General features: G+C 48.0%; 1 protein-coding gene and 1 pseudogene across 1 annotated transcript in view; both read right to left on the minus strand.

Annotated features, from left to right (window-relative positions):
- The window catches only part of LOC135507226 (slit homolog 2 protein-like), a 640,120-nt gene that overhangs the window by 375,278 nt on the left and 237,688 nt on the right, over positions 1-27,154 (minus strand).
- Positions 984-27,154, minus strand: part of LOC135507221 (neuronal acetylcholine receptor subunit alpha-9-I-like) — a 33,429-nt pseudogene continuing 7,258 nt past the window's right edge.

Below are 27,154 nucleotides of genomic sequence, written 5' to 3' on the forward strand. Positions count from 1 at the left end.
AGAGTCAACATCTCACCAGCATCCCTGTGGAAGGCTTTCAACACCTTGTAGAGTCAACATGGACCAGCATCCCTGTGGAAGGCTTTCAACACCTTGTAGAGTCAACATGGACCAGCATCCCTGTGGAAGGCTTTCAACACCTTGTAGAGTCAACATGGACCAGCATCCCTGTGGAAGGCTTTCAACACCTTGTAGAGTCCATGTCCCGTCTCCTCCCTCTCCTCCCCCTCTCTCTCTGTCCTTCTTCTACCTCTTTCCCTGCCTCTTTCCCCCTCTCCTCCCTGTCCCTCCATCTCTTCCTCTCCTTCTCCCTCTTCCCTCGCCTCTCCCCCGTCCCCCTCCCTCCATCTCCTCCCTCCTCTTCCTCTAGTCCCTCCCTCTCCTGCCTTCCTTCCTCTCTCTCCCTCTCCTGCCTTCCTTCCTCTCTCTCCCTCTTCCCTCTATCCATCCATCCATCCCTCTCCTCCCCCCCTCCTTCTCTTCCTCCCTCTCTTCTCTCCTCCCTCCCTCCCTTCCTCTCTCTCCCTCTTCCCTCTATCCATCCATCCATCCATCCCTCTCCTCCCTCCCTCCCTCCCTCCCTCCCTCCCTCCCTCCCTCTTGTCCCTTCCTCTCTTCCTCTCCTCCCTCTTCCTCGCCTCCGTCCCCCTCTCTTCCTCCCTCTCTTCCTCTAGTCCCTCCCTCTCCTGCCTTCCTTCCTCTCTCTCCCTCTCCTGCCTTCCTTCCTCTCTCTCCCTCTTCCCTCTATCCATCCATCCATCCCTCTCCTCCCTTCCTCCCTCCTTCTCTTCCTCCCTCTCTTCTCTCCTCCCTCCCTCCCTTCCTCTCTCTCCCTCTTCCCTCTATCCATCCATCCATCCCTCTCCTCCCTCTCCTCCCTCCCTCCTCTCCTCCCTCCCTCCCTCCCTCCCCCTCCCTCCCTCCCTCCCTCTCTCTCCCTCTTCCCTCTATCCATCTATCCATCCCTCTCCTCCCTCCCTCTGTCAAGTTGCCTTGCCAATGATGAGGATACTCATGAGGAAGACCATGATGAAGAAGATCCACATGAAGAACCGGTCCATCACCTTGGCAACCTTCTTCCACTCCGCCCCTTTAGCACACGTAGCACGTTGCTCCCGGAAACAGTTGGCGATGTACTGAATGTTATACACCACCTAGAAGAGAGGGAGGGAGGAGAGGGAGGGAGGAGAGAGGAGAAACAGTTGGCAATGTACTGAATGTTATACACCACTGAGAAGAGAGGGAGGGAGGAGAGGGAGGGAGGAGAGGGAGGAGGGGGAGGGAGGAGAGAGGAGAAACAGTTGGCAATGTACTGAATGTTATACACCACCTAGAGGAGAGGGAGGGAGGAGAGGGAGGGAGGAGAGGGAGGGAGGAGAGAGGAGAAACAATTGGCGATGTACTGAATGTTATACACCACCTAGAAGAGAGGGAGGGAGGAGAGGGAGGGAGGAGAGGGAGGGAGGAGAGAGGAGAAACAGTTGGCGATGTACTGAATGTTATACACCACCTAGAAGAGAGGGAGGGAGGAGGGAGGGAGGGAGGGAGGGAGGAGAGGGAGGGAGGAGAGAGGAGAAACAGTTGGCGATGTACTGAATGTTATACACCACCTAGAAGAGAGGGAGGGAGGGAGGGAGGAGGGAGGGAGGAGAGGGAGGGAGGAGGAGGAGAAACAGTTGGCGATGTACTGAATGTTATACACCACCTAGAAGAGAGGGAGGGAGGAGAGGGAGGAGGAGAGGGAGGGAGGAGGAGGAGAAACAGTTGGCGATGTACTGAATGTTATACACCACCTAGAGGAGAGGGAGGGAGGAGAGGGAGGGAGGAGAGGGAGGGAGAGGGAGAAACAGAGAGAGGGAGGGATGAGAGAGGAGAAACAGTTGGCGATGTACTGAATGTTATACACCACCGAGAAGAGAGGGAGGGAGGAGAGGGAGGGAGGGAGGGAGGGGGAGAGAGGAGAAACAGTTGGCGATGTACTGAATGTTATACACCACCTAGAGGAGAGGGAGGGAGGAGAGGAGGGGAGGGAGGAGGGAGGGAGTACTGAATGGGAGGAGAGGGAGGGAGGAGAGGGAGGAGAAACAGTTGGCGATGTACTGAATGTTATACACCACCGAGAGGGAGAGGGAGGGAGGGAGGGAGGGAGGAGGGAGGGAGGAGGGAGGAGGAGGAGAAACAGTTGGCGATGTACTGAATGTTATACACCACCTAGAAGAGAGGGAGGGAGGAGGGGAGGGAGGAGAGGGAGGGAGGAGAGGGAGGGAGGAGGGGAGGAGGAGAGAGGAGAAACAGTTGGCAATGTACTGAATGTTATACACCACCTAGAGAGAGGGAGGGAGGGAGGAGAGGGAGGGAGGGAGGGAGGGAGGGAGGAGAGAGGAGAAACAGTTGGCGATGTACTGAATGTTATACACCACCTAGAAGAGAGGGAGGGAGGAGGGGGAGGGAGGAGAGGGAGGGAGGAGAGGGAGGGAGGAGAGGGAGGGAGGAGAGAGGAGAAACAGTTGGCGATGTACTGAATGTTATACACCACCTAGAAGAGAGGGAGGGAGGAGAGGGGAGGGAGGAGGGAGGGAGGAGAGGGAGGAGGGGGAGGGGGAGGGAGGAGAGAGGAGAAACAGTTGGCGATGTACTGAATGTTATACACCACCTAGAAGAGAGGGAGGGAGGAGAGGGAGGGAGGGAGAGGGAGGGAGGAGAGAGGAGAAACAGTTGGCAATGTACTGAATGTTATACACCACCTAGAGAGGGAGAGGGAGGGAGGAGAGGGAGGGAGGGAGGGAGGAGGGAGGGAGGGAGGGAGGGAGAGAGGAGAAACAGTTGGCGATGTACTGAATGTTATACACCACCTAGAAGAGAGGGAGGGAGGAGAGAGGAGAAACAGAGAGAAGGAGGAGGAGGGAGGGGGAGGAGAGAGAGGGATGGAGGGGGGTTTCGGGAGGGAGGGAGGGAGGGAGGGAGGGAGGGAGGGAGGGAGGGAGGGAGGGAGGGAGGGAGGGAGGGAGGGAGGGGAAGGGAGGGAGGGAGGGAGAGGAAGGAGAGAGGGAGGGAGGGAGAGGAGGAGGAGAGGAAGGAGAGGGGGAGGGAAGGAGGAGAGAGGGAGAGGAATGAGAGAGGGAGAGAGAGGAAGGAGAGAGGGTTCAGGAGAGGAAGGAGAGAGGGAGGGAGAGGAAGGAGAGAATTCAGGAGAGGAAGGAGAGAGTTAAGGAGAGGAAGGAGAGAGAGTTCAGGAGAGGAAAGAGAGAGAGAGGGAGAGGAAGGAGAGGGGGAGGGAGAGGAAGGAGAGAGGGAGGGAGAGAGAGGGAGAGGGAGAGGAAGGAGAGGGGGAGGGAGAGAGGGAGAGGAAGGAGAGAGAGAGGGAGAGAGAGGGATGGGGAAGGAGAGATGAGAAACAGTTTGAAATGTATTGGATCTTATACACCACCTAGAAGAGAGAGATGGGGAGGGAGAGAGAGAGAGACAGAGAGAGAGAGAGAGGGAAAGAGAGAGAGAGGAGGCACAGCTTAATAAATCCTGACTGTGTGATGCAGTGGGCTTTAGTCACCTGTTTGTGGTGTGGGCAGGGGCAGGAGCAGGCTGGGGCCGAGGCTGGGTTGAGGTGCTTCTCCTTGGGGTAAGGCAGCGGCTCATTCATCCCACCATTCTGGAGGTTCCCTGGAGGGGGTGCCTGATAGTCCAACTCCTCTCTCCCGATGTGGTGGTACTGTCTCAGGGGCTCCCTCTTCTCCTCACCCCCTTCCCCCTTGGAGGTCTGGCTCGGGTTGCTGTGATGGTTCTGGTTACTACGGTTACTACAATGATCGTCGCGGTGACCGCCGTTAGCGTAGCGACCGTTGTCGAGGTGATTTTGATGGGCGCTGTGGTGGTTTTGGAGGTGCCCATTGCCGTACTGGTACGGACCGAGGCGATGGCAGTCGTCTTGGTAACAGCCGTCATGGTAGAGGTCGTCGTGGTAACGGTTCCGTGCCAGGGCGGAGTTGCCCGACATTGGTTCCTCACTGTAGAGAGGTGTTCTCTCACTCTCTGGTGTCGTGCAGTTCTCCCCCACCTCGTACACAAACAGGATCTTAGACATGTAGTCAATGATGAGTACCTGGGAACACACACACACACACACACACACACACACACACACACACACACACACACACACACACACACACACACACACACACACACACACAGGATCTTAGACATGTAGTCAATGATGAGTACCTGGGAACACACACACACACACACACACACAGGACACATGTACAATGATGAGTACCACACACACACACACACACACACACACACACACACAATGATGAGTACCTGGGACACACACACACACACACACACACACACACAGGATCTTAGACATGTAGTCAATGATGAGTACCTGGGAACACACACACACACACACACACACAGGACTTAGACATGTACACATGTAGTCAATGATGAGTACCTGGGAACACACACACACACACACACACACACACACACACACACACACACACACACACACAGGATCACACAGTCAATGACAGTACCTGGGAACACACACACACACACACACACAACAGGATCTTAGACATGTAGTCAATGATGAGTACCACACACACACACACACACACACACACACACACACACACACACACACACACACACACAAACAGGATCTTAGACATGTAGTCAATGATGAGTACCTGGGAGACATGTAGTCCCATGACAGTACCACACACACACACACACACAGGACTTAGACATGTAGTCAATGATGAGTACCACACACACACACACACACACACACACACACACACACACACACACACACACACACACACACACACACACACACACACAGTGACACACAGACACTTGGTAGAGTAACACACACACACACACACACACACACAGTGTCACAGAGCTCCAGACTTTGGCCCAGTGAGGAACAGGCTTGGCCTACCTTGGCCCAGTGAGGAACAGGCTTGGCCCTACATTGGCCCAGAGAGGAACAGGCTTGGCCTACCTTGGCCCACGAGGAACAGGAACAGGCTTGGCCCTACCTTGGCCCAGTGAGGAACAGGCTTGGCCCTACCTTGGCCCAGTGAGGAACAGGCTTGGCCTACCTTGGCCCCAGGCCCAGCGAGGAACAGGCTTGGCCTACCTTGGCCCAGTGAGGAACAGGCTTGCCTACCTTGGCCCCTACCTTGGCCCAGTGAGGAACAGGCTTGGCCTACCTTGGCCCAGTGAGGAACAGGCTTGGCCCAGAGAGGAACCTTGGCCCAGTGAGGAACAGGCTTGGCCTACCTTGGCCCAGGAGGAACAGGCTTGGCCTACCTTGGCCCAGTGAGGAACAGGCTTGGCCTACCTTGGCCCAGTGAGGAACAGGCTTGGCCTACCTTGGCCCAGTGAGGAACAGGCTTGGCCTACCTTGGCCCAGTGAGGAACAGGCACCTTGGCCCAGTGAGGAACCTTGGCCTACCTTGGCCCAGTGAGGAACAGGCTTGGCCTACCTTGGCCCAGTGAGGAACAGGCCTACCTTGGCCCAGTGAGGAACAGGCTTGGCCTACCTTGGCCCAGTGAGGAACAGGCTTGGCCTACCTTGGCCCAGTGAGGAACAGGCTTGGCCTACCTTGGCCCAGTGAGGAACAGGCTTGGCCTACCTTGGCCCAGTGAGGAACAGGCTTGGCCTACCTTGGCCCAGTGAGGAACAGGCTTGGCCTACCTTGGCCCAGCGAGTGGAACAGGCTTGGCCTACCTTGGCCCAGTGAGGAACAGGCTTGGCCTACCTTGGCCCAGTGAGGAACAGGCTTGGCCTACCTTGGCCCAGTGAGGAACAGGCTTGGCCTACCTTGGCCCAGTGAGGAACAGGCTTGGCCTACCTTGGCCCAGTGAGGAACAGGCTTGGCCTACCTTGGCCCAGTGAGGAACAGGCTTGGCCTACCTTGGCCCAGTGAGGAACAGGCTTGGCCTACCTTGGCCCAGTGAGGAACAGGCTTGGCCTACCTTGGCCCAGTGAGGAACAGGCTTGGCCTACCTTGGCCCAGTGAGGAACAGGCTTGGCCTACCTTGGCCCCAGGCTTGGCCTACCTTGGCCCAGTGAGGAACAGGCTTGGCCTACCTTTGAGGCCCTACCTTGGCCCAGTGAGGAACAGGCTTGGCCTACCTTGGCCCAGTGAGGAACAGGCTTGGCCTACCTTGGCCCAGTGAGGAACAGGCTTGGCCTACCTTGGCCCAGTGAGGAACAGGCTTGGCCTACCTTGGCCCAGTGAGGAACAGGCTTGGCCTACCTTGGCCCAGTGAGGAACAGGCTTGGCCTACCTTGGCCCAGTGAGGAACAGGCTTGGCCTACCTTGGCCCAGTGAGGAACAGGCTTGGCCTACCTTGGCCCAGTGAGGAACAGGCTTGGCCTACCTTGGCCCAGTGAGGAACAGGCTTGGCCTACCTTGGCCCAGTGAGGAACAGGCTTGGCCTACCTTGGCCCAGTGAGGAACAGGCTTGGCCTACCTTGGCCCAGTGAGGAACAGGCTTGGCCTACCTTGGCCCAGTGAGGAACAGGCTTGGCCTACCTTGGCCCAGTGAGGAACAGGCTTGGCCTACCTTGGCCCAGTGAGGAACAGGCTTGGCCTACCTTGGCCCAGTGAGGAACAGGCTTGGCCTACCTTGGCCCAGTGAGGAACAGGCTTGGCCTACCTTGGCCCAGTGAGGAACAGGCTTGGCCTACCTTGGCCCAGTGAGGAACAGGCTTGGCCTACCTTGGCCCAGTGAGGAACAGGCTTGGCCTACCTTGGCCCAGTGAGGAACAGGCTTGGCCTACCTTGGCCCAGTGAGGAACAGGCTTGGCCTACCTTGGCCCAGTGAGGAACAGGCTTGGCCTACCTTGGCCCAGTGAGGAACAGGCTTGGCCTACCTTGGCCCAGTGAGGAACAGGCTTGGCCTACCTTGGCCCAGTGAGGAACAGGCTTGGCCTACCTTGGCCCAGTGAGGAACAGGCTTGGCCTACCTTGGCCCAGTGAGGAACAGGCTTGGCCTACCTTGGCCCAGGGAGGAACAGGCCTACCTTGGCCCTGAGGAACCTTGGCCCAGTGAGGAACAGGCTTGGCCTACCTTGGCCCAGTGAGGAACAGGCTTGGCCTACCTTGGCCCAGTGAGGAACAGGCTTGGCCTACCTTGGCCCAGTGAGGAACAGGCTTGGCCTACCTTGGCCCAGTGAGGAACAGGCTTGGCCTACCTTGGCCCAGTGAGGAACAGGCTTGGCCTACCTTGGCCCAGTGAGGAACAGGCTTGGCCCCTACCTTGGCCCAGTGAGGAACAGGCTTGGCCTACCTTGGCCCAGTGAGGAACAGGCTTGGCCTACCTTGGCCCAGTGAGGAACAGGCTTGGCCTACCTTGGCCCAGTGAGGAACAGGCTTGGCCTACCTTGGCCCAGTGAGGAACAGGCTTGGCCTACCTTGGCCCAGTGAGGAACAGGCTTGGCCTACCTTGGCCCAGTGAGGAACAGGCTTGGCCTACCTTGGCCCAGTGAGGAACAGGCTTGGCCTACCTTGGCCCAGTGAGGAACAGGCTTGGCCTACCTTGGCCCAGTGAGGAACAGGCTTGGCCTACCTTGGCCCAGTGAGGAACAGGCTTGGCCTACCTTGGCCAGTGAGGAACAGCCTACCTTGAGGAACAGGCTTGGCCTACCTTGGCCCAGTGAGGAACAGGCTTGGCCTACCTTGGCCCAGTGAGGAACAGGCTTGGCCTACCTTGGCCCAGTGAGGAACAGGCTTGGCCTACCTTGGCCCAGTGAGGAACAGGCTTGGCCTACCTTGGCCCAGTGAGGAACAGGCTTGGCCTACCTTGGCCCAGTGAGGAACAGGCTTGGCCTACCTTGGCCCAGTGAGGAACAGGCTTGGCCTACCTTGGCCCAGTGAGGAACAGGCTTGGCCTACCTTGGCCCAGTGAGGAACAGGCTTGGCCTACCTTGGCCCAGTGAGGAACAGGCTTGGCCTACCTTGGCCCAGTGAGGAACAGGCTTGGCCTACCTTGGCCCAGTGAGGAACAGGCTTGGCCTACCTTGGCCCAGTGAGGAACAGGCTTGGCCTACCTTGGCCCAGTGAGGAACAGGCTTGGCCTACCTTGGCCCAGTGAGGAACAGGCTTGGCCTACCTTGGCCCAGTGAGGAACAGGCTTGGCCTACCTTGGCCCAGTGAGGAACAGGCTTGGCCTACCTTGGCCCAGTGAGGAACAGGCTTGGCCTACCTTGGCCCAGTGAGGAACAGGCTTGGCCTACCTTGGCCCAGTGAGGAACAGGCTTGGCCTACCTTGGCCCAGTGAGGAACAGGCTTGGCCTACCTTGGCCCAGTGAGGAACAGGCTTGGCCTACCTTGGCCCAGTGAGGAACAGGCTTGGCCTACCTTGGCCCAGTGAGGAACAGGCTTGGCCTACCTTGGCCCAGTGAGGAACAGGCTTGGCCTACCTTGGCCCAGTGAGGAACAGGCTTGGCCTACCTGGCAGTGAGGAACACAGAAATGGATGTTCATGATGAAGATGGCCCAGAGATGTTGAGGCCGTGATCATCGTCATGAGGAACGCTATGTAGTACTTCCCTGGAACACACACACACACACACACTGAGGGAGGTTCATATTATCACCTACATCGAGGAACACTGAGGGATCATATCATCACACACACACACACACACACACACACACACACACAGGGACACACACACAGGCATCATATTATCACCTATATAGGGGGAACACTCTCTGAGGGAGGCATCATATTATCACCTATATAGGGAACACTCTCAGAGGAGGCATCATATTATCACCTATATAGGGAACACTCTCAGAGGAGGCACATATTGTCACCTATATAGGGAACACTCACAGAGGAGGCATCATATTAGGGAACACTCTCACATATATAGGGAACACTCTCTGAGGCATCATATCATCACCTATATAGGGAACACTCTCTGAGAGGGAGGCATCATATTATCACCTATATAGGGAACACTCTCAGAGGCATCATATTGTCACCTATATAGGGAACACTCTCAGAGGGAGGCATCATATTATCACCTATATAGGGAACACTCTCACATCACCTATATAGGGAACACTCTCTGAGGGAGGCATCATGTTGTCACCTATATAGGGAACACTCTCTGAGGGAGGCATCATATTATCACCTATATAGGGAACACTCTCTGAGGGAGGCATCATATTATCACCTATATAGGGAACACTCTCAGAGGCATCATATCATCACCTATATAGGGAACACTCTCAGAGGGAGGCATCATATTATCACCTATATAGGGAACACTCTCAGAGGGAGGCATAGGGAACATATTATCACCTATATAGGGAACACTCTCAGAGGGAGGCATCATATTATCACCTATATAGGGAACACTCTCACCTATATAGGGGAGGCATCATATTATCACCTATATAGGGAACACTCTCTGAGGGAGGCATCATATTATCACCTATATAGGGAACACTCTCAGAGGGAGGCATCATATTCATCACCTATATAGGGAACACTCTCTATAGGGGAGGCATCATATTATCACCTATATAGGGAACACTCTCAGAGGGAGGCATCATATTATCACCTATATAGGGAACACTCTCAGAGGGAGGCATCATATTATCACCTATATAGGGAACACTCTCAGAGGGAGGCATCATATTATCACCTATATAGGGAACACTCTCAGAGGGAGGCATCATATTATCACCTATATAGGGAACACTCTCAGAGGGAGGCATCATATTATCACCATCATATCATCACCTATATAGGGAACACTCTCTGAGGGAGGCATCATATTATCACCTATATAGGGAACACTCAGAGGGAGGCATCATATTATCACCTATATAGGGAACACTCTCAGAGGGAGGCATCATATTATCACCTATATAGGGAAACATCTCACCTATATAGGGAACACTCTCAGAGGGAGGCATCATATTATCACCTATATAGGGAACACTCTCAGAGGGAGGCATCATATTATCACCTATATAGGGGAACACTCTCAGAGGGGCATCATATTATCACCTATATAGGGAACACTCTCAGAGGGAGGCATCATTATCACCTATATAGGTAAACACTCTCAGAGGGAGGCATCATCATAAGGGAACACAATATTATCACCTATATAGGGAACACTCTACAGGATCATGGAGGCATCATATTATCACCTATATAGGGAACACTCAGAGGGAGGCATCTCACCTATATAGGGAACACTCTCAGATGGGCATCATATTATCACCTATATAGGGAACACAGAGGGAGGCATCATATTATCACCTAATAGGGAACACTCTCTGAGGGAGGCATCATATTATCACCTATATACACTAGAGGGAACACTCTCAGGGAGGCATGCTCTCTGCCACCATCAGTTGGAAGACAGTGAGGGCAATAGAACTGTCACGCCCAGAGAAACCTTCTCTCCTGAGTCAGCGGGCAGGTAGAAACCCAGGGGCGCTAGAACAACACAAACAAACAACAGCATTAAATAATATCACCAACAATACAATGTAAACAACAACAATAAACAATACAATACAACCACAAACCCAGGGGAGCTAGAACAACACACACAAACAACAGCATTAAATAATATGACCAACAATACAATGTAAACAACAACAATAAACAATACAATACAACCACAAACCCAGATGAGCTTGAACAGAACAAACAACAGTCACCACAGAATCTTGTATCTCCTCTCAACGGCAACATGAACGTTCCATAGAGATGGATAGAGGGGTCTAAGCCTGCTGTAGCAACATGAACGTACCATAGAGATGGATAGAGGGGTCTAAGCTTGCTGTAGCAACATGAATGTACCATAGAGATGGATAGAGGGGTCTCAGCCTGCTGTAGCAACATGAACGTTCCATAGAGATGGATAGAGGGGTCTCAGCCTGCTGTAGCAACATGAACGTACCATAGAGATGGATAGAGGGGTCTCGCCCCAAAGCCTGCTGTAGCAACATGAATGTACCATAGAGATGGATAGAGGGGTCTCGCCCCAAAGCCTGCTGTAGCAACATGAATGTACCATAGAGATGGATAGAGGGGTCTCAGCCTGCTGTAGCAACATGAACGTTCCATAGAGATGGATAGAGGGGTCTAATCGCCCCAAAGCCTGCTGTAGCAACATTAATGTACCATAGAGATGGATAGAGGGGTCTCGCCCCAAAGCCTGCTGTAGCAACATTAATGTACCATAGAGATGGATAGAGGGGTCTAAGCTTGCTGTAGCAACATGAACGTACCATAGAGATGGATAGAGGGGTCTAAGCCTGCTGTAGCAACATGAACGTTCCATAGAGATGGATAGAGGGGTCTAAGCCTGCTGTAGCAACATGAACGTTCCATAGAGATGGATAGAGGGGTCTAAGCCTGCTGTAGCAACATGAACGTACCATAGAGATGGATAGAGGGGTCTAAGCCTGCTGTCGCAACATGAACGTACCATAGAGATGGATAGAGGGGTCTACCGCCCCAAAGCCTGCTTTTGCAACATTAATGTACTGTAGAGATGGATAGAGGGGTCTAATCGCCCCAAAGCCTGCTGTAGCAACATTAATGTACCATAGAGATGGATAGAGGGGTCTAATCGCCCCAAAGCCTGCTGTAGCAACATGAATGTACCATAGAGATGGATAGAGTGGTCTAAGCCTGCTTTAGCAACATGAATGTACCATAGAGATGGATAGAGGGGTCTATCGCCCCAAAGCCTGCTTTAGCAACATGAATGTACCATAGAGATGGATAGAGGGGTCTATCGCCCCAAAGCCCGCATTATACTAATGTTAATAATGATGATGCTGGTGATACCAGTACCGAGGAAGGAGATGAGGAAGCAGGGCAGCAGCAGATTGAAGATGTAGAAGAGAGAGCGTCTCTTCAGGTGGAGGGTGTAGGTGGTACCAGTACCGAGGAAGGAGATGCGGAAGCAGGGCAGCAGCAGATTGAAGATGTAGAAGAGAGCGTCTCTTCAGGTGGAGGGTGTAGGTGGTACCAGTACCGAGGAAGGAGATGAGGAAGCAGGGCAGCAGCAGATTGAAGATGTAGAAGAGAGAGCGTCTCTTCAGGTGGAGGGTGTAGGTGGTACCAGTACCGAGGAAGGAGATGAGGAAGCAGGGCAGCAGCAGATTGAAGATGTAGAAGAGAGAGCGTCTCTTCAGGTGGAGGGTGTAGGTGGTACCAGTACCGAGGAAGGAGATGAGGAAGCAGGGCAGCAGCAGATTGAAGATGTAGAAGAGAGAGCGTCTCTTCAGGTGGAGGGTGTAGGTGATGTCAGGATACGGGTCCGAGCAGCAGCCGTACATGATGACGTTCCGGACCGCCGGCATTCCGTGACACTCCCACTCCACGTTCTCCACGAAGTCTGACAGGTCCCCACTGTCCATCCCCATGGCAATGTCCACCTGGAGACACAGTATACACACTTACAGTATACACACACACACAGTATACACACACACACAATCATGCACACACACACAGTATAAACACACACACAATCATACACACACACAGTATACACACTTACAGTATACACACACACAGTATACACACACACACACACAATCATACACACACACACACATACACACACACAGTATATACACACACACAATCATACACACACACACACACACACACACAGTATACACACACACACACACAGTATACATACACACACACACACACAGTATACACACACACACACACACACAGTATACACACACACACAGTATACACACACACACACACAGTATACACACACACACACACAGCGTAGCTAATGTCTGTTCAAATCAAATTGTATTCGTCACAATCACATATTTAGTTGTTATTGCGGAAGTAGCTAAATGCTTGTGTTTCACAACACAGTAATATCTAACTAAAGTAGCTCCAACAGTGCAGTAATATCTAACTAAACTAGCTCCAACAGTACAGTAGTATCTAACTAAACAACAGCAGTAATATCTAACTAAATGCTTGTGTTTCTAGTTCCAACAGTGCAGTAATATCTAACTAAATTGGGTTACTAGCTTATTGCAGTAATATCTAACTAAATGCTTGTGTTTCTAGTTCCAACAGTGCAGTAATATCTAACTAAATGCTTGTTTCTAGCTCCAACAGTGCAGTAGTATCTAACTAAATGCTTGTGTTTCTAGCTCCAACAGTGCAGTAATATCTAACTAAATGCTTGTGTTCCCAGCTCCAACAGTGCAGTAATATCTAACTAAACTCCAACAGTGCAGTAATATCTAACTAAATGTGTTACTAGCTCCAACAGTGCAGTAATATCTAACTAAATGCTTGTGTTCCTAGCTCCAACAGTACAGTAATATCTAACTAAATGCTTGTGTTTCTAGCTCCAACAGTGCAGTAATATCTAACTAAATGCTTGTGTTCCTAGCTCCAACAGTGCAGTAGTATCTAACTAAATGCTTGTGTTTCTAGCTCCAACAGTGCAGTAGTATCTAACTAAATGATTGTGTTTCTAGTTCCAACAGTGCAGTAATATCTAACTAAATGCCTGTGTTCCTACCTCCAACAGTGCAGTAATATCTAACTAAATGATTGTGTTCCTATCTCCAACAGTGCAGTAATATCTAACAAGACGCAACAACACACACACACATCTAAAAGTAAAAGAATGGAATTAAGAAACATATAAATATTAGGACGAGCAATGTCACAGAGGCATTGACTAAAATACAGTAGAATAGAATACAGTATATACATATGAGATGAGTAGAGCAGTATGTAAACATTATTAAAGGGACCAGTGTTCCATTATTAAAGGGGCCAGTGTTCCATTATTAAAGTGACCAGTGTTCCATTATTAAAGTGACCAGTGTTCCATTATTAAAGTGACCAGTGTTCCATTATTAAAGGGACCAATGTTCCATTATTAGTGACCAGTGTTCCATGATTAAAGTGACCAATGTTCCATTATTAGTGACCAGTGTTCCATGATTAAAGTGACCAGTGTTCCATTATTAAAGGGACCAGTGTTCCATTATTAGTGACCAGTGTTACATTATTAAAGTGACCAGTGTTCCATTATTAAGGTGACTAGTGTTCCATTATTAAAGTGACCAATGTTCCATTATTAGTGACCAGTGTTCCATTATTAAAGTGACCAGTGTTCCATTATTAGTGACCAGTGTTCCATTATTAAAGGGACCAGTGTTCCATTATTAAAGAGACCAGTGTTCCATTATTAAAGTGACCAGTGTTCCATTATTAAAGTGACCAGTGTTCCATTATTAAAGTGACCAGTGTTCCATGATTAAAGTGACCAGTGTTCCATTATTAAAGTGACCAGTGTTCCATTATTAAAGGGACCAGTGTTCCATTATTAAAGTGACCAGTGTTCCATTATTAAGGTGACTAGTGTTCCATTATTAAAGTGACCAATGTTCCATTATTAAAGTGGCCAGTGTTCCATTATTAAAGTGACCAATGTTCCATTATTAGTGACCAGTGTTCCATTATTAAAGTGACCCGTGTTCCATTATTAAAGTGACCAGTGTTCCATTATTAAAGTGACCAGTGTTCCATTATTACAGTGACCAGTGTTCCATTATTAAAGTGAGCAGTGTTCCATTATTAAAGTAACCAGTGTTCCATTATTAAAGTGACCAGTGTTCCATTATTAAAGTGACCAGTGTTCCATTATTAAAGTGACCAGTGTTCCATTATTAAAGTGAGCAATGTTCCATTATTAGTGACCAGTGTTCCATTATTAAAGTGACCAGTGTTCCATTATTAAAGTGACCAGTGTTCCATTATTAAAGTGACCAGTGTTCCATTATTAAAGTGACCCGTGTTCCATTATTAAAGTGACCAGTGTTCCATTATTAAAGTGACCAGTGTTCCATTATTACAGTGACCAGTGTTCCATTATTAAAGTGAGCAGTGTTCCATTATTAAAGTAACCAGTGTTCCATTATTAAAGTGACCAGTGTTCCATTATTAAAGTGACCAGTGTTCCATTATTCAAGTGACCAGTGTTCCATTATTAAAGTGAGCAATGTTCCATTATTAGTGACCAGTGTTCCATTATTAAAGTGACCAGTGTTCCATTATTAAAGTGACCAGTGTTCCATTATTAAAGTGAGCAATGTTCCATTATTAGTGACCAGTGTTCCATTATTAAAGTGACCAGTGTTCCATTATTAAAGGGACCAGTGATCCATTATTAAAGTGACCAGTGTTCCATTATTAAAGTGACCAGTGTTCCATTATTAAAGTGACCAGTGTTCTATTATTAAAGTGACCAGTGTTCCATTATTAAAGTGAGCAATGTTCCATTATTAGTGACCAGTGTTCCATTATTAAAGTGACCAGTGTTCCATTATTAAAGGGACCAGTGATCCATTATTAAAGTGACCAGTGTTCCATTATTAAAGTGACCAGAGACTCCCTTATTAAAGTGACCAGTGATCCATTATTAAAGTGACCAGAGACTCCCTTATTAAAGTGACCAGTGTTCCATTATTAAAGGGACCAGTGATCCATTATTAAAGTGACCAGTGTTCCATTATTAAAGTGACCAGTGATCCATTATTAAAGTGACCAGAGACTCCCTTATTAAAGTGACCAGTGATCCATTATTAAAGTGACCAGAGATTCCATTATTAAAGTGACCAGTGTTCCATTATTAAAGGGACCAGTGATCCATTATTAAAGTGACCAGTGTTCCATTATTAAAGTGACCAGTGATCCATTATTCAAGTGACCAGTGATCCATTATTAAAGTGACCAGTGTTCCATTATTAAAGTGACCAGTGATCCATTATTCAAGTGACCAGTGATCCATTATTAAAGTGACCAGAGACTCCATTATTAAAGTGACCAGTGATCCATTATTAAAGGGACCAGTGTTCCATTATTAAAGTGACCTTATTAAAGTGTTCCATTATTAAAGTAAAGTGACCAGTGTTCCATTATTAAAGGGACCAGTGATCCATTATTAAAGTGACCAGTGTTCCATTATTAAAGTGACCAGTGATCCATTATTCAAGTGACCAGTGATCCATTATTAAAGTGACCAGTGTTCCATTATTAAAGTGACCAGTGATCCATTATTCAAGTGACCAGTGATCCATTATTAAAGTGACCAGAGACTCCATTATTAAAGTGACCAGTGATCCATTATTAAAGGGACCAGTGTTCCATTATTAAAGTGACCAGAGTCAGTCTGTCAATGTCTCTTCCTGTTCCTGTGTTGCCAATGTCTCTTCCTGTGTTGCCAATGTCTCTTCCTGTGTTGCCAATGTCTCTTCCTGTGTTGCCAATGTCTCTTCCTGTGTTGCCAATGTCTCTTCCTGTGTTGCCAATTGTCTCTTCCTGTGTTGCCAATGTCTGTTCCTGTGTTGCCAATGTCTCTTCCTGTGTTGCCAATGTCTCTTCCTGTGTTGCCAATGTCTCTTCCTGTGTTGCCAATGTCTCTTCCTGTGTTGCCAATTGTCTCTTCCTGTGTTGCCAATGTCTCTTCCTGTGTTGCCAATGTCTCTTCCTGTGTTGCCAATGTCTCTTCCTGTGTTGCCAATTGTCTCTTCCTGTGTTGTCAATGTCTCTTCCTGTTCCTGTGTTGCCAATGTCTCTTCCTGTGTTGCCAATTGTCTCTTCCTGTGTTGCCAATGTCTCTTCCTGTTCCTGTGTTGCCAATTGTCTCTTCCTGTGTTGCCAATTGTCTCTTCCTGTGTTGCCAATTGTCTCTTCCTGTGTTGCCAATGTCTCTTCCTGTGTTGCCAATGTCTCTTCCTGTTCCTGTGTTGCCAATGTCTCTTCCTGTGTTGCCAATGTCTCTTCCTGTTCCTGTTTTGCCAATGTCTCTTCCTGTGTTGCCAATGTCTGTTCCTGTGTTGCCAATGTCTCTTCCTGTTCCTGTTTTGCCAATGTCTCTTCCTGTGTTGCCAATGTCTCTTCCTGTGTTGCCAATTGTCTCTTCCTGTGTTGCCAATTGTCTCTTCCTGTGTTGCCAATGTCTCCTGTTCCTGTGTTGCCAATGTCTCTTCCTGTGTTGCCAATGTTCCTGTGTTGCCAATGTCTTCTTCCTGTGTTGCCAATGTCTCTTCCTGTGTTGCCAATGTCTCTTCCTGTGTTGCCAATGTCTCTTCCTGTGTTGCCAATGTCTCTTCCTGTGTTGCCAATGTCTCTTCCTGTGTTGCCAATGTCTCTTCCTGTGTTGCCAATGTCTCTTCTGTTGCCAATGTCTCTTCCTGTGTTGCCAATGTCTCTTCCTGTTCCTGTGTTGCCAATGTCTCTTCCTGTGTTGCCAATGTCTCTTCAATGTTCCTGTGTTGCCAATGTGTTGCCAATGTTCCTGTGTTGCCAATGTCTCTTCCTGTGTTTGCCAAAATGTCTTCCTGTGTTGCCCTCTTCCTGTGTTGCCAATGTCTCTTCCTGTTCCTGTGTTGCCAATGTCTCTTCCTGTGTTGCCAATGTCTCTTCCTGTGTTGCCAAATGTCTCTTCCTGTGTTGCCAATGTCTCTTCCTGTGTTGCCAATGTCTCTTCCTGTGTTGCCAATGTCTCTTCCTGTGTTGCCAATGTCTCTTCCTGTGTTGCCAATGTCTCTTCCTGTGTTGCCAATGTCTCTTCCTGTGTTGCCAATGTCTCTTCCTGTGTTGCCAATGTCTCTTCCTGTGTTGCCAATGTCTCTTCCTGTGTTGCCAATGTCTCTTCCTGTGTTGCCAATGTCTCTTCCTGTGTTGCCAATGTCTCTTCCTGTGTTGCCAATGTCTCTTCCTGTGTTGCCAATGTCTCTTCCTGTGTTGCCAATGTCTCTTCCTGTGTTGCCAATGTCTCTTCCTGTGTTGCCAATGTCTCTTCCTGTGTTGCCAATGTCTCTTCCTGTCTCTTCCTGTGTTGCCAATGTCTCTTCCTGTGTTGCCAATGTCTCTTCCTGTGTTGCCAATGTCTCTTCCTGTGTTGCCAATGTCTCTGTTCCTGTGTTGCCAATGTCTCTTCCTGTGTTGCCAATGTCTCTTCCTGTGTTGCCAATGTCTCTTCCTGTGTTGCCAATGTCTGTTCCTGTGTTGCCAATGTCTCTTCCTGTGTTGCCAATGTCTCTTCCTGTGTTGCCAATGTCTCTTCCTGTGTTGCCAATGTCTCTTCCTGTGTTGCCAATGTCTCTTCCTGTGTTGCCAATGTCTCTTCCTGTGTTGCCAATGTCTCTTCTGTTCCTGTGTTGCCAATGTCTCTTCCTGTGTTGCCAATGTCTCTTCCTGTGTTGCCAATGTCTCTTCCTGTGTTGCCAATGTCTCTTCCTGTGTTCCTGTTCCTGTGTTGCCAATGTCTCTTCCTGTGTTGCCAATGTCTCTTCCTGTGTTGCCAATGTCTCTTCCCAATGTTCCTGTGTTGCCAATGTCTTGCCTGTCTCTTCCTGTGTTGCCAATGTCTCTTCCTGCCAATGTCTCCTGTGTTGCCAATTGTCTCTTCCTGTGTTGCCAATGTCTTCTTCCTGTGTTGCCAATGTCTGTTCCTGTGTTGCCAATTGTCTCTTCCTGTGTTGCCAATTGTCTCTTCCTGTGTTGCCAATTGTCTCTTCCTGTGTTGCCAATTGTCTCTTCCTGTGTTGCCAATGTCTCTTCCTGTGTTGCCAATGTCTGTTCCTGTGTTGCCAATGTCTCTTCCTGTTCCTGTGTTGCCAATGTCTCTTCCTGTGTTGCCAATGTCTCTTCCTGTGTTGCCAATGTCTGTTCCTGTGTTGCCAATGTCTCTTCCTGTGTTGCCAATGTCTCTTCCTGTGTTGCCAATGTCTGTTCCTGTGTTGCCAATTGTCTCTTCCTGTTCCTGTGTTGCCAATGTCTCTTCCTGTGTTGCCAATGTCTCTTCCTGTGTTGCCAATGTCTCTTCCTGTGTTGCCAATGTCTCTTCCTGTGTTGCCAATGTCTGTTCCTGTGTTGCCAATGTCTGTTCCTCTTCCTGTGTCTCTTCTGGCCGAAATTATTTAGTTTTTAAGAAATTTAGCAACGTGTGTATTATACCAAACATATATATATAAAATAAAGTGGTGATCCTAACTGACCTAAGACAGGGAATTTTTACTAGGATTAAATGTCTTTGAAAAACAGTTGAATGTGTTTGGCTGTGTTGAATGTCTCTTCAACTGTAAACTTTCTTCCTGTGTTGCAGACAGACACAGACAGACAGACAGACAGACAGACAGACAGACAGACAGACAGACAGACAGACAGACAGACAGACAGACAGACAGACAGTACCTGGTTGCCGTTGTATGTCCAGGACCTAAACGTGAGGTTAAATGTAAATTCAAATGTCTTTCCTGTGTTGTAAACTTCCGACTTCAACTGTAAATGCCTCTTTATGTGTGTGTGTGCCACAGACACAGACAGACAGACAGACAGTTGCCAACAGACAGACAGACAGACAGACATGTAGAGACAGACAGACAGACAGACAGACAGACAGACAGACAGACAGACAGACAGACAGACAGACAGACAGACATACAGACAGACAGACAGACAGACAGACAGACAGACAGACAGACAGACAGACAGACAGACATGTAGAGACAGACAGACAGACAGACAGACAGACAGACAGACAGACAGAGACAGACAGACAGACAGACATGTACAGACAGACAGACAGACAGACAGACAGACAGACAGACATGTAGAGACAGACAGACAGACAGACAGACAGACAGACAGACAGACAGACAGACAGACAGACAGACAGACAGACAGACAGACAGACAGACAGACATGTAGAGACAGACAGACAGACAGACAGACAGACAGACAGACAGACAGACAGACAGACAGACAGACAGACAGACAGACAGACAGACAGACAGAGACAGACAGTCAGTCAGTACCTGGTTGCCGTTGTATGTCCAGGACCCAAACGTGAGGTTACACCACTGCCAGTCGAAGGGAAAGTAGGAGACGTCCACAACACAGGAGCTCTTGGTGATGGCCGGCATGTCCCAGGTTATCTCTCCATTGTAACGTAACACCACGTTGGTGTCTGCTGGACCAGATGCTTCCTCATCAGCCCTACACACAGAGACAGAGACACACAGAGACACAGAGACGCACAGAAACACACAGAGACACACAGACACAGAGAGACACACAGACACAGAGACACACAGAGACACACAGAAACACACAGACACAGAGACACACAGAGCCACACAGAAACACACAGAAACACACAGATACAGAGAGACACACAGTCACAGAGAGACACACAGACACACAAAGACAAACGGACACACAGAGACACACAGAGACACATAGAGACACACAGAAACCCAGAGACACAGAGACAAACAGACACACAGAGACACACAGAGACAAACAGACTCACAGAGACACACAGAGACACACAGACACACACAGAGACAAACCACAGAGACACACAGACACAACAGACACACAGAGACACACAGAGACAAACAGACTCACAGAGACAAACAGACACACACAGAGACACACAGAGACACACAGACACAGAGACACAGACAGACACAGAGACACACAGAGACACACAGACACAGAGACAAACAGACAGACAACAGAGACACACAGACACACAGTATAAAGATACACAGAGTTATATAGAGACACAGAGAGGTATATAAGAGACAGACACAGAGACATATAGAGAGGTATACAGAGACACACAGAGAGGTATATAGAGAGGTATATAGAGAGGACATAGAGACATAGAGAGGTATATAGACACATATAGAGACACAGACAGGTATATAGAGAGACAGGTATATAGAAACACACAGAGGTATATAGAGAGGTATATAGATAGGATATAGACACACAGAGGTATATAGAGACACACAGTATATAGAGACATATAGAGACACACAGAGACACACAGAGGTACATAGACAGACACACAGAGACACACACAGAGACACACAGAGAGAGACACAGACACACAGTATATAGAGACATATAGAGACACAGAGAGGTATATAGAGAGTACATAGAGACATATATATAGAGACACAGAGAGGTATATAGAGACACAGAGAGGTATATAGAGAGGTACATAGAGAGGTATATAGAGAGGTATATAGAGAGGTATATAGAGAGGTATATAGAGAGGTATATAGAGACACAGAGAGGTATATAGAGAGGTATATAGAGACAGAGAGAGGTATATAGAGAGGTATATAGAGAGGTATATAGAGACACAGAAAGGTATATAGAGAGGTATATAGAGAGGTATATAGAGAGGTATATAGAGACATAGAGAGGTATATAGAGAGGTATATAGAGACGTATATAGAGAGGTATATAGAGACACAGAGAGGTATATAGAGAGGTATATAGAGAGGTATATAGAGAGGTATATAGAGACAGAGAGAGGTATATAGAGACACAGAGAGTTATATAGAGACACAGAGAGGTATATAGAGACACAGAGAGGTATATAGAGAGGTATATAGAGACACAGAGAGGTATATAGAGACACAGAGAGGTATATAGAGAGATATATAGAGAGGTATATAGAGACACAGAGAGGTATATAGAGATAAAGAGAGGTATATAGAGAGATATTGTTATTAAGCACTATGTCAGGTCTCCATTGAGAGAGATCCAGACTGACTTGTTATTAAGCACTATGTCAGGTCTCCACAGAGAGACAGAGACCCAGACTGACTTCTTATAAAGCACTATGTCAGGTCTCCACAGAGAGAGATCCAGACTGCCTTGTTATAAAGCACTATGTCAGGTCTCCACAGAGAGACAGAGATCCAGACTGACTTGTTATAAAGCACTATGTCAGGTCTCCACAGAGAGACAGAGACCCAGACTGACTTGTTATAAAGCACTATGTCAGGTCTCCACAGAGAGACAGAGACCCAGACTGACTTGATATAAAGCACTATGTCAGGACTCCACAGAGAGAGATCCAGACTGACTTGTTATAAAGCACTATGTCAGGACTCCACAGAGAGACAGAGATCCAGACTGACTTGTTATGAGCACTATGTCAGGTCTCCACAGAGAGAGATCCAGACTGACTTGTTATAAAGCACTATGTCAGGTCTCCACAGAGGAGATCCAGACTGACTTGTTATAAAGCACTATGTCAGGTCTCCACAGAGAGAGATCCAGACTGACTTGTTATAAAACACATGTCATGTCTCCACAGAGAGAGATCCAGACTGACTTGTTATAAAGCACTATGTCAGGTCTCCACAGAGAGAGATCCAGACTGACTTGTTATAAAGCACTATGTCAGGTCTCCACAGAGAGAGATCCAGACTGACTTGTTATAAAGCACATGTCAGGTCTCCACAGAGAGAGATCCAGACTGACTTGTTATAAAGCACTATGGCAGGTCCCCACACAGATCCAGACTGACTTGTTATAAAGCACTATGTCAGGTCTCCACAGAGAGAGATCCAGACTGACTTGTTATAAAGCACTATGTCAGGTCTCCACAGAGAGAGATCCAGACTGACTTGTTATAAAGCACTATGGCAGGTCTCCACAGAGATCCAGACTGACTTGTTATAAAGCACTATGTCAGGTCTCCACAGAGAGAGATCCAGACTGACTTGTTATAAAGCACTATGTCAGGTATACTTGTTATAAAGCACTAGTCAGGACAGAGAGAGATCCAGACTGACTTGTTATAAAGCACTATGTCAGGTCTACACAGAGAGAGATCCAGACTGACTTGTTATAAAGCACTATGTCAGGTCTATAGAGAGATCCAGACTGACTTGTTATAAAGCACTATGTATCCACAGAGATCCAGAGGGACTTGTTATAAAGCACTATGTCAGGTCTCCACAGAGATCCAGACTGACTTGTTATAAAGCACTATGTCAGGTCTCCACAGAGATCCAGACTGACTTGTTATAAAGCACTATGTATAGAGAGACCCAGACTGACTTGTTATAAAGCACTATGTCAGGTCTCCACAGAGAGAGATCCAGACTGACTTGTTATAGAGCACTATGTCAGGTCTCCACAGAGATCCAGACTGACTTGTTATAAAGCACTATGTCAGAGGTCTCCACAGACAGAGATCCAGACTGACTTGTTATAAAGCACTATGTCAGGTCTCCATAGAGAGAGATCCAGACTGACTTGTTATAAAGCACTATGTCAGGTCTCCACAGAGAGCGAGGTCTCCACAGATATCCAGACTGACTTGTTATAAAGCATATAGTCAGGTCTCCACAGAGAGAGATCCAGACTGACTTGTTATAAAGGTATATGTCAGGTCTCCACAGAGAGAGATCCAGACTGACTTGTTATAAAGCACTATGTCAGGTCTCCACAGAGAGAGATCCAGACTGACTTGTTATAAATGTCACTACACAGAGACAGATGATCAGACTTGTTATCACTATGTCAGGTCTCCACAGAGATCCAGACTGACTTGTTATAAAGCACTATGTCAGGTCTCCACAGAGAGCACTCATGTCAGGTCTCCACAGAGATCCAGACTGACTTGTTATAAAGCACTATGTCAGGTCTCCACAGAGAGAGATCCAGACTGACTTGTTATAAAGCACTATGGTCAGGTCTCCACAGAGATCCAGACTGACTTGTTATAAAGCACTATGTCAGGTCTCCACAGAGAGATCCAGACTGACTTGTTATAAAGCACTATGTCAGGTCTCCACAGAGAGAGATCCAGACTGACTTGTTATAAAGCACTATGTCAGGTCTCCACAGAGAGAGATCCAGACTGACTTGTTATAAAGCACTATGTCAGGTCTCCACAGAGAGATCCAGACTGACTTGTTATAAAGCACTATGTCAGGTCTCCACAGAGAGAGATCCAGACTGACTTGTTATAAAGCACTATGTCAGGTCTCCACAGAGATCCAGACTGACTTGTTATAAAGCACTATGTCAGGTCTCCACAGAGATCCAGACTGACTTGTTATAAAGCACTATGTCAGGTCTCCACAGAGATCCAGACTGACTTGTTATAAAGCACTATGTCAGGTCTCCACAGAGAGAGACCCAGACTGACTTGTTATAAAGCACTATGTCAGGTCTCCACAGAGAGAGATCCAGACTGACTTGTTATAAAGCACTATGTCAGGTCTCCACAGAGATCCAGACTGACTTGTTATAAAGCACTATGTCAGGTCTCCACAGAGAGAGATCCAGACTGACTTGTTATAAAGCACTATGTCAGGTCTCCACAGAGAGAGATCCAGACTGACTTGTTATAAAGCACTATGTCAGGTCTCCACAGAGAGATCCAGACTGACTTGTTATAAAGCACTATGTCAGGTCTCCACAGAGACAGAGATCCAGACTGACTTGTTATAAAGCACTATGTCAGGTCTCCACAGAGACAGAGACCCAGACTGACTTGTTATAAAGCACTATGTCAGGTCTCCACAGAGAGAGATCCAGACTGACTTGTTATAGAGCACTATGTCAGGTCTCCACAGAGAGAGATCCAGACTGACTTGTTATAAAGCACTATGTCATGTCAGAGAGAGATCCAGACTGACAGATGTCAGGTCTCCACAGAGAGAGATCCAGACTGACTTGTTATAAAGCACTATGTCAGGTCTCCACAGAGAGAGATCCAGACTGACTTGTTATAAAGCACTACTTGTCTAGGTCCATAGAGATCCAGACTGACTTGTTATAAACACTATGTCAGGTCTCCACAGAGATCCAGACTGACTTGTTATAAAGCACTATGTCAGGTCTCTTGTTATAATTATGTCACAGAGAGAGATCCAGACTGACTTGTTATAAAGCACTATGTCAGGTCTCCACAGAGATCCAGACTGACTTGTTATAAAGCACTATGTCAGGTCTCCACAGAGATCCAGACTGACTTGTTATAAAGCACTATGTCAGGTCTCCACAGAGATCCAGACTGACTTGAACACTATGTCAGGTCTCCACAGAGAGAGAGATCCAGACTGACTTGTTATAAAGCACTATGTCAGGTCTCCACAGAGATCCAGACTGACTTGTTATAAAGCACTATGTCAGGTCTCCACAGAGATCCAGAGATCCAGACTGACTTGTTATAAAGCACTATGTCAGGTCTCCACAGAGAGAGATCCAGACTGACTTGTTATAAAGCACTATGTCAGGTCTCCACAGAGAGAGATCCAGACTGACTTGTTATAAAGCACTATGTCAGGTCTACACAGAGAGAGATCCAGACTGACTTGTTATAAAGCACTATGTCAGGTCTCCACAGAGATCCAGACTGACTTGTTATAAAGCACTATGTCAGGTCTCCACAGAGATCCAGACTGACTTGTTATAAAGCACTATGTCAGGTCTCCACAGAGATCCAGACTGACTTGTTATAAAGCACTATGTCAGGTCTCCACAGAGATCCAGACTGACTTGTTATAAAGCACTATGTCAGGTCTCCACAGAGAGAGACCCAGACTGACTTGTTATAAAGCACTATGTCAGGTCTCCACAGAGAGAGATCCAGACTGACTTGATATAGAGCACTATGTCAGGTCTCCACAGAGATCCAGACTGACTTGTTATAAAGCACTATGTCAGGTCTCCACAGAGAGAGATCCAGACTGACTTGTTATAAAGCACTATGTCAGGTCTCCACAGAGATCCAGACTGACTTGTTATAAAGCACTATGTCAGGTCTCCACAGATATCAGGTCTCCACAGAGAGACAGAGATCCAGACTGACTTGTTATAAAGCACTATGTCAGGTCTCCACAGAGAGACAGAGATCCAGACTGACTTGTTATAAAGCACTATGTCAGGTCTCCACAGAGAGAGATCCAGACTGACTTGTTATAAAGCACTATGTCAGGTCTCCACAGAGAGAGATCCAGACTGACTTGTTATAAAGCACTATGTCAGGTCTCCACAGAGAGAGATCCAGACTGACTTGTTATAAAGCACTATGTCAGGTCTCCACAGAGAGAGATCCAGACTGACTTGTTATAAAGCACTATGTCAGGTCTCCACAGAGATCCAGACTGACTTGTTATAAAGCACTATGTCAGGTCTCCACAGAGATCCAGACTGACTTGTTATAAAGCACTATGTCAGGTCTCCACAGAGATCCAGACTGACTTGTTATAAAGCACTATGTCAGGTCTCCACAGAGAGAGATCCAGACTGACTTGTTATAAAGCACTATGTCAGGTCTCCACAGAGAGAGATCCAGACTGACTTGTTATAAAGCACTATGTCAGGTCTCCAGACCAGGTTACTGGGGATGCGGATAACCTCCAGTCCATCGTATTCCTCTTTATCCCACTTCAGGTACGCATCGAACCACGTCTGACGGATCCACAGGTAGGTAGTCAACACCTGGTTCCTCTCGTCCTGCACACACACACACACACACACACACACACACACACACACACACGTCAGGACAGATGAACCTTGACATCCTGGTTATTTGACGAACAGTTTTATATCTACATTACGATCCACTGCTGCCCCCTAGAGACATTAAAAACACATGGAAAACCCAGGAACAGGGTTGGAGAGAGAGTCCTGCATTAACCCAGGAACAGGGTTGGAGAGAGAGTCCTGCAGTAAACCAGGAACAGGGTTGGATAGAGAGTCCTGTAGTAACCCAGGAACAGGGTTGGATAGAGAGTCCTGCAGTAACCCAGGAACAGGGTTGGATAGAGAGTCCTGCAGTAACCCAGGAACAGGGTTGGATAGAGAGTCCTGCAGTAACCCAGGAACAGGGTTGGAGAGAGAGTCCTGCAGTAACCCAGGAACAGGGTTGGAGAGAGAGTCCTGCAGTAAACCAGGAACAGGGTTGGAGAGAGAGTCCTGCAGTAACCCAGGAACAGGGTTGGAGAGAGAGTCCTGCAGTAACCCAGGAACAGGGTTGGAGAGAGAGTCCTGCATTAACCCAGGAACAGGGTTGGAGAGAGAGTCCTGCAGTAACCCAGGAACAGGGTTGGATAGAGAGTCCTGCAGTAAACCAGGAACAGGGTTGGAGAGAGAGTCCTGCAGTACACCAGGAACAGGGTTGGAGAGAGAGTCCTGCAGTAAACCAGGAACAGGGTTGGAGAGAGAGTCCTGCAGTAACCCAGGAACAGGGTTGGAGAGAGAGTCCTGCAGTAACCCAGGAACAGGGTTGGAGAGA

The sequence above is a fragment of the Oncorhynchus masou genome, chromosome 20, assembly GCF_036934945.1.
Source record: "Oncorhynchus masou masou isolate Uvic2021 chromosome 20, UVic_Omas_1.1, whole genome shotgun sequence".
Classification (NCBI taxonomy): domain Eukaryota; kingdom Metazoa; phylum Chordata; class Actinopteri; order Salmoniformes; family Salmonidae; genus Oncorhynchus; species Oncorhynchus masou.